The sequence below is a fragment of the Ceratotherium simum genome, chromosome 5, assembly GCF_057802395.1.
Source record: "Ceratotherium simum simum isolate JZ-2026a chromosome 5, ASM5780239v1, whole genome shotgun sequence".
NCBI lineage: Eukaryota > Metazoa > Chordata > Mammalia > Perissodactyla > Rhinocerotidae > Ceratotherium > Ceratotherium simum.
This window is the reverse complement of record NC_141904.1, coordinates 74,600,915-74,616,700: the sequence shown is the minus strand read 5'-3', so window position 1 is coordinate 74,616,700 and position 15,786 is coordinate 74,600,915.

The following is a 15,786-nucleotide window of genomic DNA, read 5'->3' as shown; positions in this document are numbered from 1 at the left end:
ATATATAAATTGGTGCCTGTTTTAAAGGCAAACATCACACCTAGCAAAATTTTAAGAAGTTAGCATATATGGCACAAAAGTCAGAAAATACACAAAACAATAAAAAGGGAATTAATAGTGCTCAAAAGAAAATGTAAAACCAATATTGAATGTGCAGCATATTTTGAGATTTGAAAACAATTCTGTGTGCTGACTGACCAACAATGTCTAGAAATACATTTTCTCTATATCATACATCTATAAATCCTGTATATCATACATGTATGTGTGTATGTGTGTGCGCGTGTGTGTGGTGAGAATACTCTTAAATAAAAGAAGAAAAAATATAATTTTTGATAATAAAAAATATCAAAGACTTAATTATTTAAGGTAGTGGATATACTAAAGAGTCTTTAAACATAAATCTTTTCAACTTTATCCAAGACTTCAATATACAGTTTTTGTCAAGTAGTGTGATGGTATTTATTTTACTAATGTGTTTTTTAATTTACATATACCTTATATATGTATATATATGTGAATATTTATGAATACCTATATGAATGTATGTAAAATTATTTTCCATGTAACAAACATTTCTTAGTGAACCAATTCAAATTTTTAAAACAGGAGCAGAACCGCTATTTACACAATTAACAATTTTTTTTTCCTGCAATGATATGATTATCTTGCATTGTTGTTTTTTCCAATCCACATGTTTTGTACATGTATATTGCCATGACAAACAATCTCAAGAAAAAATATTTTATTTTAAAAATGTGTAAAACTATTATATTTATCTACACATATTAATTATTGAAGACAATTCTGCCGAACTGCATGGAATCATTTAAATCAATCACCACACTTAAGTCAAATAATTTTTTTAACAATTGGATCTCAATTTGTTTCTGTCTCTGAAGCTATATTATGTGGCTACTAATAGTGAGGTTTGCTGAAAACGAAATGTTACGAGTTTTCATTATTATTATTTTGTATTGATGAAAGAATTAGCAAGGAGTTTAATTTGCTGAAAAAAGCCGAAAGAAATTTTTATTAAAAAATAAAACAATAAAAATAGAATACTATTTTTTCATTGAGAATAGTTAGGCTTCTCATTAGCCACACACTTTTATTCATGTTTGATAAGATGAAATAATAACTAGCATTACTAAATATTCTTTAATTTCATCAAGAATGATAATGGTGTACGCAATTTTCCTTCACACTTGGGTAGTGGTAATCATACATTATATTTTTTTACTAATAAAATACATCACCTATAGATGAATCAAAAAGAAAAACATATCTCTATAAAATTCTTAAATATCTAGTTAAGATGGAATGGCTTCTTTTGGCAGGCAACCTTATATGGGATTTTTTTAATGTGCCCTTTGAAAAACACATTCTGCTGATGTTCACGGCTCTTTTTTGATCCGTGGCATCTTTCTTTTAATGCACATCACAGCAAGTAATACCACACACCTGTTGCTTTTTCACATCTCCTTTTTGTAAATTTAACTTCACAAACCAATTAATGTCTGCGTCCAACATGGAGTTACTTGGGGGGAGGAGAGAGTTCCATAAATCATCTGGTTAGTTGCCAATTTCCAATTATGATAAGAATAATCAGTTTGTGCGACTATAGGAACAACCAAAAAGGGAGGGATGAAATAGGCCAATAACATGTAGGTTTCAAGTACCCAGAACTAAGTATCTCCAATTCCAAAAGTGACAATTCAACAGTGACAATCACTTCTGGAGATATTGGTCAAAGAAAACTATTCACATTAACATTGTTGGACAGGTTACAAAGTATGTTCCCTCCCACATGTAAGGCATAACAAACCTGGAAACTCCCATGTCACTGCTGAGGCACTTTGGCCCCAGTGATTACCTAACTGGTTTTAATTAGATGACTTGATCTGATAATTCATTTGGGCAGTGTTGTGTCTTGCTATGCTGCATTCTTATTACTCCATTCAGTGCCTCAATAAAGAGAGGAAAGATGCCTGAGAATATAATCACACTATCTTATTTTATAGATGAAGAAACAAATATCCAACTTTCACAATATGAAATATATATCTGTATATTTCTTTCATGGATGTACCTCAGACATTTTCTTATTTCAGAATTACTGCTATAATTGTGGGTTGGTGAAAAGCATTGAGATATTCCATCATTTGCCACAAGAACAATCTTTGATTATGCTTTTGCAAATTGTGTGAAAATAACAACAAAAGAATAATTAAACTCTATGAAACAATAATTTTAATACGCTAACATTTCAATGTTAATAGCTTCTTTAGCTTGGGCTTTTATGCCCAAAACTGCAGCCTTGAAGAATTTCCTTGAAATACTATTTAAAGAAAAATGATTACAGAAATCACTAGTGTCATCTGTTGGTGAAACTGAAAATTACAAGATAATCTTAGAATTGGATTTCTTAAAAAAACCTGTTTACCATTCTTAAAGGATCCATTGAAGAAGCATCTGTGGGTTTTCAAAGCTAATAGAACTGCTTTGTGCCTCATTTTATCATTTCTTGTCATTAAAAAAAAATAGTGCTCTTTTAGCTCATGGTTGAAAAATGACAAAACTGTTTTGCAAACTGAGTTAGAAATGGGAGTCTCTTTTAGATGAATGGATACATATTTACATAGTAAATAGGGATGCTACTGTAGAACAAGATAATAATAATACCTCCCTCCTCTTTCTATTATTAGCTATATTAATATTGGCAGGCTTCTTTGCACCTGGGCAAAGTAACATTAAGAACATCGAGTTTGGAGTGTAGGAGAAAGAAAGATGCATATTCAAAATTTTCTTTCAATTGAATTAATAATTTCTACTACCCCAAACCCTCTACATCCTCTCACTTCCCTTTTTTCCAAAAACTTATGAGTGAAATGGCAGTGATATAAATGCAAAAAGCGATGGAGTCCCCAGGGGAACAAAGCCATGGCTTCTTTATAGCTTCAAAAAGAGAACGAGAAGGGGAGGGGAGGAAAAGGGAAGGAAAGGAAAAGAGATGAAACCAGAACTGACCACTTCTTCTGATGCACAGGGGACTTACATTCTCGCCACTCAAAATGGTCTTCAACCAGTACCTTTGGCAATCACCAGAGAATTGGTTCAATATGCAAAATCTCAAGCTCCAACTGAGATCTACTGAATCCGAGTCAACATTTCAATAAGATCTTCAGGCAGTTTATAATTTATGAGAATGTTAATATTTGGAATCACGGATCACATCACTTACCTTGTTTAAGTCTCACAATGTTAAGTACATACTTTTATCTCCATTTTACTGATCAAGAAATAGATCCTCAGAGAATTTCTTTTCACTTTTTCATATGTCCCAAATAAAGCAAGAAGTCTTCCAGAAAAGGAGTTGTTATTAGTGTACTTATCACAAATGACATTTTTCTAGAAATTATTCTTTGCTAAATTAATTATTTTTATTTGATCTGTATCATTTATGTGTGAATATTTTTTTCTCCTATTAGACAGAATAGAGGCTGTTTTATGTATCTGTATTCCTAGCTCCACGTTTGTCATGCCAAAAATGTTTAACAATTTGAGAGTACATATACGTGTAATTGTATCAATATTCTCTGTAGCTTTGGGCAAATTTCTCAACTTCTATTAGTTTCAGAGTCATTATCCATAAATAATAATCTGGTAGCAGAATGGTGGTTCTCAATTATAAAGGACCTTCAGCCCTTTTAGAGAATAAATATTTCAAATGCCTTCGTTATTATCCTGAAATTAAATGCACAGACATTATTGTCTATTGCTACACAAAATCTAAGAAAATGGAAAAGTTATATAATGCTCTAAATTGATATAATGGAGAAACAAAAGGAAATCAATTGGTAAAATAATGTATTTTTCACTGAGTAATTGCTTTAGTATGACTACACTAGAAGATAAAATACAAAGTCACCTTCTGTACCTATTCCCCCAGAATTCTCATGAGTTTTGTAGCCACAACTGCAGACTGATATGTGATTGTATTGACTGTTTATTTGGCACAACTGGTGTGACTATTAGTCCTGTAATTTCCCCAAATGGCCAACAACCTTTAGTGAAATTTTGAGGAAAGAAAATTGATTTGATTTATTAAGTTCAAATAATTTGACCAATCAGGGCAAAATACATGCTGACTGACTTGACTGGACCAAACTTTAGTCCCCATCCCAAAAGGCCCCAGGACATTGACTCACTCTTGAATTTAAGCAAGCATTAGAACAGGGAACAACTCCTCCTGAAAGGCCTCCTCCCCAAAACTGACTGACCTCAAGGAAAAACAGTCCCAGATCAACTGTTCTATCACAGTACCTGCTCATCGCACACCCCCACATCCAGTTCCTTCCAGCTTTATCTAATCCTATAAAAGAAGAGCCCATTCTGCCTGGGCTCTTTGAGATTCTTGCAGATCTATGGTAGACGTGTTCTCTCTATTGCATTAGTTTTTTTAAGTAAAATGTCTCCTTATCTAAGTCTGGAATTTCTTGTGAGGCACCTGTAGAAATTCAGAAAGGTGTGTAGCTGGAGAAGGTAACTGTCCTTGAAAGGACTCCATATTGTGGTCATCTTTCATAGGCCCCTTTTGATCTTGTTAAAGACAGCCTTCATAACTGAATTTTAATAAATTTTCAGAAAAAGAAGAGTACAATGTAGTAGATCACAGTCCCTATCCCAGAGCTCAGCACCTGGGGCTAGGGTCTAGTTGGCAGATCTGAATGCAAAATATTTTGTGTTTAAAAGTAAAGCAGAGTTAGATGCTGAATTATGAACTAGGTGATTAATAATTAGGCAATTATGAACATATTTTTGAAAGTTATGTGATATGAAAAGCTGTATTCATCACGTAAGACTTTTCTGTGCACTGTGCTTTGTAGCAACATCAGCTACCAAAAGCCAATAGTATTCCCAGTTATAATAACCAACACATCCCACCAAACTCCAAAATGCTGCTTAGAAAACCATACTACCTCGGTAAAAACTTCTGCACTAGAAGACATCAACCCTGTGTTGCTTGGAAAAAATTCCACAATTCTAAATCAATATAGAACAAAGAATAAGTACTAAAAATGATCTATTTGCAAGATTATATGTCTTTCATTAGTCTGAACTAATAAATCCCTAAAATACAGAGATGTGTGTGTGTGTGTGTGTGTACATGTGTATTTATACCTCACTTCATTCCAAAAGATTTAAGGACGTAACACTATTTTATTTTTTTATCCTTTGATATATTTCCAAGGCTGGTATAATAAACAGGTCAAAACAATCACTTTTTTTAAATAGGAAATTTAACCCTTTTAAAGGCTCTGTATGTCTAAATTGTGTAATTAACATTATTCTAAATGTATTATGGGAGCATATTATATATAGAAGTTCTGGTAATTAAAATTATGGAAAATCATTTGATTTTGTTTCCATTCATTCATTAAGTCAGTCAGTCAGTCAGTCAGTCAGTCAGTCAAAAGAAAATTAGATCCTTATGCAGGGGATATAGTCCTAAACAACCTAGAAAATACTCATGAAGCTTAGACTTTATTGGGAGAAGAAAGGTAAATAAAGGCATACACAAAAAATAAAACCATCAAATAAACACATAAAAGAATAATAAGTGCTAAGGAGACAGTTGAAATAGAGCCATGATGGAGAACAATCAGACTGCTACCTCAGACTGGATGGTTAGAAGAATCATATCTAATGATATAGCATGTAAGATGACATCTGAATATTAGGAAACGACCAGATGTATGAAGATTATGAAGAAAAGGCAAGAGGAACAGCCTGTGCAGTGACCCAGAGAGAAAGAAGCCCAGCTTAACTAGAATTCAATGGGTAAGGAAGGGAGGTTACAAGAAGTCAGAGAGGTAGGCAGGGGCCACACTGGAGGTTACTTAAAAGTCTTGCATTTGTAAAAATCTAGCACATTATATTATTCAGAAAGCTCTGAAAGGAAGTGGTCTAGCTCATTCACCCATGCATCCATCTATTCATCCCTGCATCTGTGCATGCATGCATCCATCCATCCATCTATCTATCTGTCCATCCATTCAGCCATCTAGCTGCCCATCCCTCCATCTATGCATCCATCTAATAGCCCACAAACATTTATCACATACTATGTTCTGTTTGTTTTTGAATCGTGAGTGTAATGACAAATAAATTCCCAATCACTGATTTCAAAGAACTCACGGTCCGTTGGAAAACAGTTTATTTTACAATTAATAGAGAGCCAGGACCCCTCCTTCTCTCACTTTTGTTGTTCTGAGTTCTGATGCAGAACGTGCTGGGAGTTTTACCCAGTTGAGTTGTCAGCCTCCTGGCCTTCACACAGTAATGAGTCTGCAGTGTAGGACAACAATCAAGCCCCTTATCTTCAGTTAACTCGCAAGGTAAAGCCCCTGATGGCTGCATCAAACCAGATTAATGTGCCTCTCTCACTTTATGAGAACACGCGCCTTTGGATATAGCTTTAGACAGATACACTGGTGGTGACGGTAAATAGATATATTGCATTGTCTGCCTAAGTGTACAGATACACAAATAGATAAATTCAATTGGGAGAAAGGCAGGCCTTGGGCTACCAGCATCTCAGCCCTGGGAAAGCTGATTGCTAGTGCACTGACAGAAGGAAACTATTTACTTGTAACAAGGACCGTGCTAGGCTGATTTGACAACCTCTGAAGTAAATATTGTTTAAAGCCATAACAGAAGAAGAAATTACTTAACCCCCCCTTCCTTGTAAACCAAGGGAAGCTTGTCATATGACATTTTCCCCTCAGGGACTTTATGTTGTAGTTCCCCTAAAGGGTAACTATTAAATAGATATGATGGCTTTATTATTTAGATTCTGTTCTGAGGAAGAAAAAGTAGGGAGGGAAAAAAGTGAACTACACAGCATGCTCATTAAGAGGTAGATTTTTCTAACTGTTTCCTGAATGGAATTTCTGGCTCATCTGACCTCTATTTTTTTGCCTCCTATATTTGCTAGAAAAGAGTTGAGGGCTTAGCATGATATCTTAACTGTGATAATTTGCCGTAGGGAAAAAGTTAAAATGTCTTTAGCTGAGGAATAGAGAAGAGATTCACTAAAAATATCTTGCTGTGCAAATATAGAAATGTTGCACCCTAGACAGCACAAGAACAATCTCCTCCAAATTTCACCTCTAGAAATTACTACTGTGTTATAAAATCCCCATTGAAATGATGTAGTTGACTCTCACTCAGGGTCAGTTCAGAAATACTCATATCTAAATAATAATACAGTTCAGGCTACCTGTGTTCAGAAACAAAACAGTTAGGATTTACCCTTCACCCCCTGCAGTGTTCCTGAGATAAATCCTTCCAGGAGAATTCAAGCTGTCGTTAAAAGCATATCACCATTTTGGCTAGCTTGAGAGTTTAACAGCCTACGGTCAGAGTTAAATATTAGGCTGTTTGTAGTCAGACATAGAGGAAGAGGAGAGGTGAAGGAAACTATTTCCTGAATCCTGTCAAAGTGGACATCCTGTGTACTGCAGAAATGTTTTGGGGTTGACCACATACATTCATCTTTCTCAGGGAACTACTACCTCTACCCAGCTGTGCCAGCCATCAAGAAATCACTATGGGACCCTTGGCAGCAAATGATTGGATCAGGTATGGATTTGTAACCAAGGTTGGACCAATCAGATTCTTTCTCCTAGGAATTTGGAACTGGAGCAAGTTAACCTTAAGTCCACATAGGTGACTTCAATTTGGCACAAGTAAAATCAGGCATAGTGTGATGGCCATTGACAAAGAAAAAAACAGAGAAAATAATAATAAAGTTCACACTGAGAAAAGCCAAGACCTCTCTGTTGTCTTCACCCTTGATTCCATCCAGTTTTCTTTATGAGCTTAAGCAAGTTGGAAAGGCTTCTATCATTTGAAACTAAAAGATTTTAACCAAGACGCTGCTCAAATAACTAGGCCACAAAACTTATCTTCTCAATTGCCAGTACTACACTTTACCAGAAGTATACATGTATTGAAATATTAAATAAATAACTAGTTTAGTGTTCTTTAAAGTTAATAAACCATGTTATCAAATTTCATTGAAGCAGCTAGTATATATAAGGCTCTGACAGTTTGGTTGGACTGGGAGAACTAATAAGATGTCCCCAACTTTGTAAACGGGTGGGTGGGGTTCCTGTAGCTACCTTTCTCTATTACTGTTAGGCACAACATACAAGTATCTATATGGAATGAGAAGATAAGACATAGTGAATGTATGGGTCACAGTAGTCATGATTTTAACTAGCACATTCAGACACATTCAGAGTCTGAGAAACATCCCAGGAGTTTTCAAGACTGTAATAAACCAAGTTCTCCGAGAAGATACTAAAGTAAAATGATGTGATAAGCTCCTCTGCTTATATAGACCTGTCCTTGGAGAAATCCAATTTCAAATGCTTGGGGAATCTGTCCAAAGAAAACAGTCCAATAACATATCAGGAAATCTATAAATCCAAGATGTTAAATGTCAACCTACTGTTAGTTGGATGTAAAAGCTTGGCAATTAATCTCTAGAGGCAACAATTGCATGTGTTGGAAAATGATTGTGGAGTAAAGTTGTTAATCAGACTCACTTGGCAGATAATGTATTAGATAAAAGAAAGAGCTGATGAAAATTATCTAGAGCACTAGGATACACTCAGGTTTATTAACTTTCCTATTTGGGGCACAGTGAGTCTAGTCCAAAAAAAAAAAGTAGACTTAGAACATGTGGATGTCTAATATGCCATGATTAGTAATGGAGATTCGATTAGAGAAATGACTAAAGAAAACTAAATTGTAAGTTCAGTGCTCATGGAGGTGCATTAGTTTGGTGCCATTCTATACTACAGACTGTTCCCAGACCTCTGGAAACAAGTGTCGACAAAAATATCTGGAATACAAGAATTTAGTTAGGAAAGCTTTATTGCTCATACAGTTTGCAAACCGGGAAGACGTGGCCTTCCACAGCAAACCAGAAGTACGCTCTGGGAGAACAAAGAAAGGAGGCTGCCTTTATAGAAAAATTTCCCACCCAGTTTCCCACTCAGGTCCGCTTATGCAAATGAAGGATGCAAGCCAAGTTAGTCCTAATTGGTTGGGGCATGTCACAGCTTTATTGGTTAGGTCCGGGTGGCTGTTAGGAGCTTTCGTAAAATCAGGAACTTTGGCGGAGTCAAAGCTTAAGAGTGCATTCTATGTTTTTTCTGAGAACAGAGTATGTGACCCCATCCCAGTCCCATCATGGCTACGTGACTGCATTTTGTTTCTAGGTCCCAGTTAGCCACAAAGGGTCTATCTGGTTCTCAGGCGTCTTTTTGGTTTCATTTTATTCCACACAAGTAGCTATTCTTGGTTCACAAGACAGAATCCTCAGGCCAGCATTCAAATTCCATTGCTACCACTCACTGACTGTGTAACGTTGGACAAACCACTTAATTCCTTTGAGCTTGTTTCTTTATCTATAAAATGAGAAAAAAATCTCAGTAACACCACCAAGGAAAATAATTATAATCTATTTCTTAAGGATATTTGGGGGATCAAGCTAAATGCAATAAATCAAAATGTTTGATCAATTACACAGTGCTCTGCAGGAGTTAGGTACCATGTTTAACCTCGTGTTTCCCTCATTTCTTCATCCTTGATCATCACCATATACACGTGCCCATTTATTCATCTCTAGCCTGGCATATTCTCCATCCTCATGCCCATCCAGCTCCGCTTCCCTCCCACACCAGGTCATTCTACGCTCTGAACCAAACACCAATGCCTTTGAAATCAAACTTATCTACAGTCTCCTCAACAACTTCACATAATGCCCCCCTCTCCCCTCTTCTTTCACTTAAAAGAAACCTGTTTAAGAACAAAACTATTTTTTTCTTTTCTCCTCTTTCATTAGACCCGGAAGATGTTGGAATTTTTCTTGCTCCCCACTCTTATTTGCTCATGGAAAAATGGGCAAATTTTTTAAGTCTTCTGAATTTCTTCTAAATTGGTAAAATATATCATGGGGCTTAGCGGGTGATTAAATTAGGTAATGAATATAAAATATTCTGATTGTTCTCCTTTTGCCACTGCCCCTCCCATCCATTGTCTAACTCCTATCCGGGGTTGAGCTCTGTAGAAGGCATCATCCGGGCTCCCTGACCCTCAGGCTTCTGGGTGGGTTTGGCAGGACATAGGAGGGCCTGAGCTGAGAGCAGCCTGTGCCTTCCACCTTTCTGGCGGTGGCTGTGTTCCTCTATGGCTGCAGTCTCTCTCAGGCACTCCCTCTTCCACAACCTTCATCTTTACTCCGATGACATCTCCCTTCAGGCCTGGGGGTGTAAAAGCTTCTCATTTTTGCTAGACTTTGGTCACCTCGCCAACTGCTTGATGGTTCCCTTAATCCTGCCCACAGTCGGTAAAAATATCCCTTCTTTAAATTCTCTTCAGTTAAATCCTTTTAATTAAGCCATCTTTTTTCTTCCAGAGTGCTGACTGATGCATAAAGCATTTAGCACAGTGCCTGTCATGGAGCCAGCATTCAAGAAATGTTGGCTTTTTATGTGTGACAAAATAAAATATAAAATGATGAAATGATTATTCATTTATTATTATCATTAATCAGTGTCAGTGTATACAACTTCTGAAAAACCACCCTAAATTAGTAACTGTGGGTCTATTCCAAGATTTCCATAGACAAAGAGGTCTGTAAAACCTCATAAAGATCCACTATTTTAAGTAGTTTGTCAGTAAACATAATAGTCAAAATCAAATTTGTCAATTTTTTTTGAAATTAAATTCATTGTTTTAAATTCTGTTTTAATTGGGGGATTTTCAGTTTTGTTTTGCTCTGCTAAGCTGAGTAATCAGTTTTAAGGTCTTTTATTTTGTCTTTTTTTGTTTCTGGTGAAATAATTTTAGTTGAAAAGACCCCTCAAGTTGCACGTGATGGATCAAAGGCAGTTTAAGATTCCACAGAAAGGAAGTAGTGTTTTAAACACTGGCTTATAATAGTTGAAAAGCATTTACATAGAATCCTGTCTCTCTCCTTTACAACCCTAGATGAGAAAGCCATTATCTTCTTTGAGAACCATCTGTTAAATAAGAATAATTATAAGTCCTGCACCCAAATCACTGAGTTGTTGTGAGTATCAGTTGAGTTAATATAGACACAAGAACTCTATTTGGTGTAAGGTAATTCAGTTACAAGCATTAACTTGAGTACCCATGATAGGGCAGACACTGTGGAAGGTTTTGAGAATACAAAGATGAGTCAGCACAACCTTCATTGGTGGTGGGCAGGGTGGCAGTGGGGAGTTGACATGGCACGAAAATTGGGTAAATAACGTGCATTGGTTTGCTAGAGCTGCCCTAACAAAGCACCACAAACTGGGTGGTTTAAACGACAGGAATTTATTATCTTACTGTTCTGGAGCATAGAAGTTCGAGGTCAAGGTGTCGGCAAGGTTGGTTCCTTCTGATGCTGTGAGGGAAGGATCTGATCCAGGCCTTTCTCCTCAGCTTATGGCTGGCCATTTTCTCTCTACATCGTTTCACATCGTCTTCCCTCTTACATGTCTGTGTCCAAATTTCCCCATTTTATAAGGACACCAATCATATTGGATTAGGGTCCACCCTAATGACCTCTCTTTAACTTGTTTACCTCTGTAAAGACTCCACGTCCAAACAAGGTCATATTCTGAGATACTGGGGGTTAGGACTTCAATATATGAATTGGGAGGGTGGGTATAATTCAACCTATAGCATAATGAATACAGAGAGTGACAATGTGCTGTGTGGTAGAGGAAAGCAGGGGACAATTTGAGAGCATAAAGATAAGAATGTTTACCTGAAATTATTGAAATTCTGTCTTAGGCTTCGTTCTCTAATTTCTCCCTTATTTAATTAGCTTGAAGTCCTTTTGTGTTTTCTCAATATCCAGGTTTTACTACATTAACCTCTTCTATTCATTATATATGAATATAATTCTATTCGTTAACCTATTCATTAACCTACAAGTCATTAGATTCCTCTCTTTTCAAGTATTTCAATGGGACCGACTCAAAGACTCAGGACTCAAGTTCCAGTTAAGGCATTAACTAGCTAGGTGACCTTGGGCAAACCAGTTAACTGCTCTGAGCTTCTCTTCTTCTACCTGTAAAGCAAGGGATCAGGTGGTGAGCTTACTAAAATATCTTTTAGCCCATATATTCTGAGGTTCTAATTGTTGTATGGGTGCTGACACATACTAACAGAGGACCCTTCCTTTTTGAAGAGTTCAGCTCTGTTAAATTGGGTAATAACTTTACCAAATTCTGTATAAAAAAGCACAGGTTGTACTGAGCAGTACTCTAAATTAATTCATTTAGAGATAAAAAGTTAATATGAAATTCTTAGTCTTCTGGGAGGAGACATTCAATTAGAGCGTGCCTGGGTTCAGCTTTCACTGTGATGGCTCAGCCTAAGTGGAAAATAAAGTGGATACTTAGTCATATTAACTCAGGGACTTGAAACATATCTACCATATTATTTGGATACTATAGTCAGAAATTTTATCTCCCAGAACTATGATCTTGGCTTCGCTTTTCCACTTCATGGTGTGTAGTTGCTCTTGAAGGAGTCCGGGGTATGTCACTGTGGCATAAGGATTATTTTGAGCTGAAGGCATTAGAGATTCAACAGAAGCAAGAACAGGCTTTCTCTGCACTCCCCTTAACTGCCTAAAGGTAGAGCCTTCTAGAAGAATTTAACGGTCATTAAAAAAACCCCCTTTAATGAAGGATTGCCATACCAGGGGGAAAGAGAAACTCCTGTCACCAGGGATGAGAAATTGTATAAACAGACCTTATTAAGACAAACTTCACCTGCCATTAGTTTCCCCCATATATTTCTCAGTCATTTCCTGACATTTATTTTCCCTTAAAATCCCAAACTTCTCTCCTTACTAAGCTGATATATAAACCTCAAATTCTAATCACTTCTTTGAGTTATATTTTCTGTGTTCTCCCTTGTAGGTGTACATTAGTGAATAAACTTTTGTCTTTTCTCTTGATAATCTGCCTTTTGTCAGTTTAATTTGCAGGCCCCCAAACAAATACTTAAGAGCATAGAGAAAAAGTTTTTTCTTTTGGACATTCTCTACATCAAAATGATGATTTAAGAAGTATTTGACTAGTAAATCTATTTAATTAATTGTTGGGTTTTTTTTGTGTGAGGAAGATCAGCCCTGAGCTAACATCCGTGCTAATCCTCCTCTTTTTGCTGAGGAAGACCGGCTCTGGACTAACACCTATTGCCAATCCTCCTCCTTTTTTTTCCCCCCAAAGCCCCAGTAGATAGTTGTATGTCATAGCTGCACATGTCTTCTAGTTGCTGTATGTGGGACGCCGCCTCAGCATGGCCAGAGAAGCGGTGTGTCAGTGTGCGCCCAGGATCCGAACCCAGGCCACCAGTAGCGGAGCACGAGCACTTAACTGCTAAGCCACGGGGCCGGCCCTATTTAATTAATTGTTAATTTAATAGCGAGAGTGAAGATAGTTCAAAAGTCATGCTTTTAAAAGTAGAAGGAAGCACAGTCCTCATATTGGTTGTTTAGGGGTAATTATAGAAAAAGAAACATTACCTGTTAGTAAAACCAGTATGGGTCATGAGCATCACAGCACATTCTTTTTGGCCACAACTTTGAGATGTTCCTTGAAGAGAAGCTGCTAGTATGGAGTTGCAGTGATAACAAATCAGCATTTTCAGTGGAGTAGGCCAATGCTGCCTCGGGAGCAGTCCCTTCTGGTGATAATAATCCCACACATTACACTGAAATATATATTAGCATTCCTGGTGGGTTCAGTGATATAGGTATCAAAATGTCCCCCTACTGTGATTCAGCTTAATGCCCTTAGGGACACAAGTTACAAGCCCAGGTTGTGCTAACTCACACCAAATTGCACATTTGGAGAATCCAATTCCTTTCAGAGGTCGAAGCAGAGGGAAATGTGACTACTTGATGAAAACCATGCTGAATAATAAAATAGCAACCCCTTCATATAAAGTTAGTTTGTGGAATACTTTTGCACAGCTAGCAGTATGGATGGGAGCCCTCTGCATAGCTAGAGGTTAACACAGAGATGGTTATGAGGGAGACAGACTGATCAAGTGCAGCCCAGATGAAAGTCATTGGAGGGGGAGTTTCTGATCCCGGTCCTTTCGTTTGCCATGTACACTTGGTGAGACCCGGGAAACTTTAACGGGGACCAGGCCAAGAGGTATTCTGTGAAATTTGCCCCAAGACTCTTTTCAGATGTCAGCTCTTCATTTATCCACTCATTCCACAGCTATTTATTCATGGTCTGCTGTGTAGCAAGCATTGTACTAGGCACAGGAGATAGAAAAGAGAACAAAGCAGACGGAGTTCCTGTCATCGTGCAGCTTCTCGTATGTTGGAGACTAGTAGAGTATGCCTGGAAAATGGAGGAGAATGTGGAAGGGGTGCAGGTGTGCAGAAACCTAATGAATGCAGACCCTAAATGCTAGAAAACTAAATGTCACATGGAAGTCAGTAGGGGTCTGTTGAAGGTGTTTAAACACAAAGAAGGCATATCTTGTTCTGTGTTTCAGAAAGATCATTCCAGCAAGCCTTGGTAAGGGTGGATTCGTGGACAAAGCAAAATAAAAATCTGCAAGCAGACAGAGCTGCTTCTTCTCATGAAAATTCAATTAATAATGGCTAATAATGGCATTTATATTTTCTATGCCTTAATCTCCACACATATGAAATAGGTCAGTTGCGCTAAATCAGAGGTTGGCAAACAATAGCTCTGGGACCAAATTTGGTAGGCTGCCTGTTTTTGTAAATGACTTTTTATTGAAATATGTCATACTCGTTCATTTTGCATTGTCTTTGGCTGTTTTTGTGCTCCAAGGGAAGAGCTGAGTAGTGGCAACAGAGTCTTTACAGCCCACAAGGCCTAAAATATTTTCTACCTGGCCTTTACAGAAAAAAAAAACCAAAATTGCCACCCTTGCACTGGATAATTAGTTGGTTTTCTTCCAGTCATAATACTATTTGAGTCTAATCAAATACTTGACTAAATACCTACAACCCCTCCCCCCTTCCTTTCTCACACATGCACTATTTATAAAGTCATAAATACACATACATAATGATTTGGGATGTTTCAAGATAATTGAATATGTTCGTTAACTGAGATTTACATATGCTCAAAATATGAATTATAAAATTTCAAATACTGAGAAAGCTAAAAAATGCATTAAACCATAAATCTAGACTTAATTGAACTTAATATCTGATGATACAAATTGTTTCGGAGAGAGGTGGGATAAGAATACTCGGTATAAAGTACTAGAAAGTGGAATATGTAAGATAAGGAACTGAACATAGCATAATGAGAATGATATCTCAGAAGTGATTTACTGAATCAATCCCTGACATCACCTTTTCCAATGATCATTCATTTAACTTCTAAACATGTTGATGGTTTAATTGTTTGTATTATAGCAAATGTGATGACCTGACACACCTTTACAGATCCATGGAAAGATAGCAGAACTGCTTAGAGGCCTCATCTTCTCAGAGACTCACAGTTTATTGCTATTAAAAATAAAAATATATCATATTTATATAACACGTTTCCTGGGAAGAACTCATTAGATCATTTATTCTCTCGGATTTTTATTTAAAATTTCATGGCTCAAACTTATATCAAACATTTTTTAGAAATATGTAGAGAGAGATCATTTTTAGCTATGTTTTATCTGTGGGGA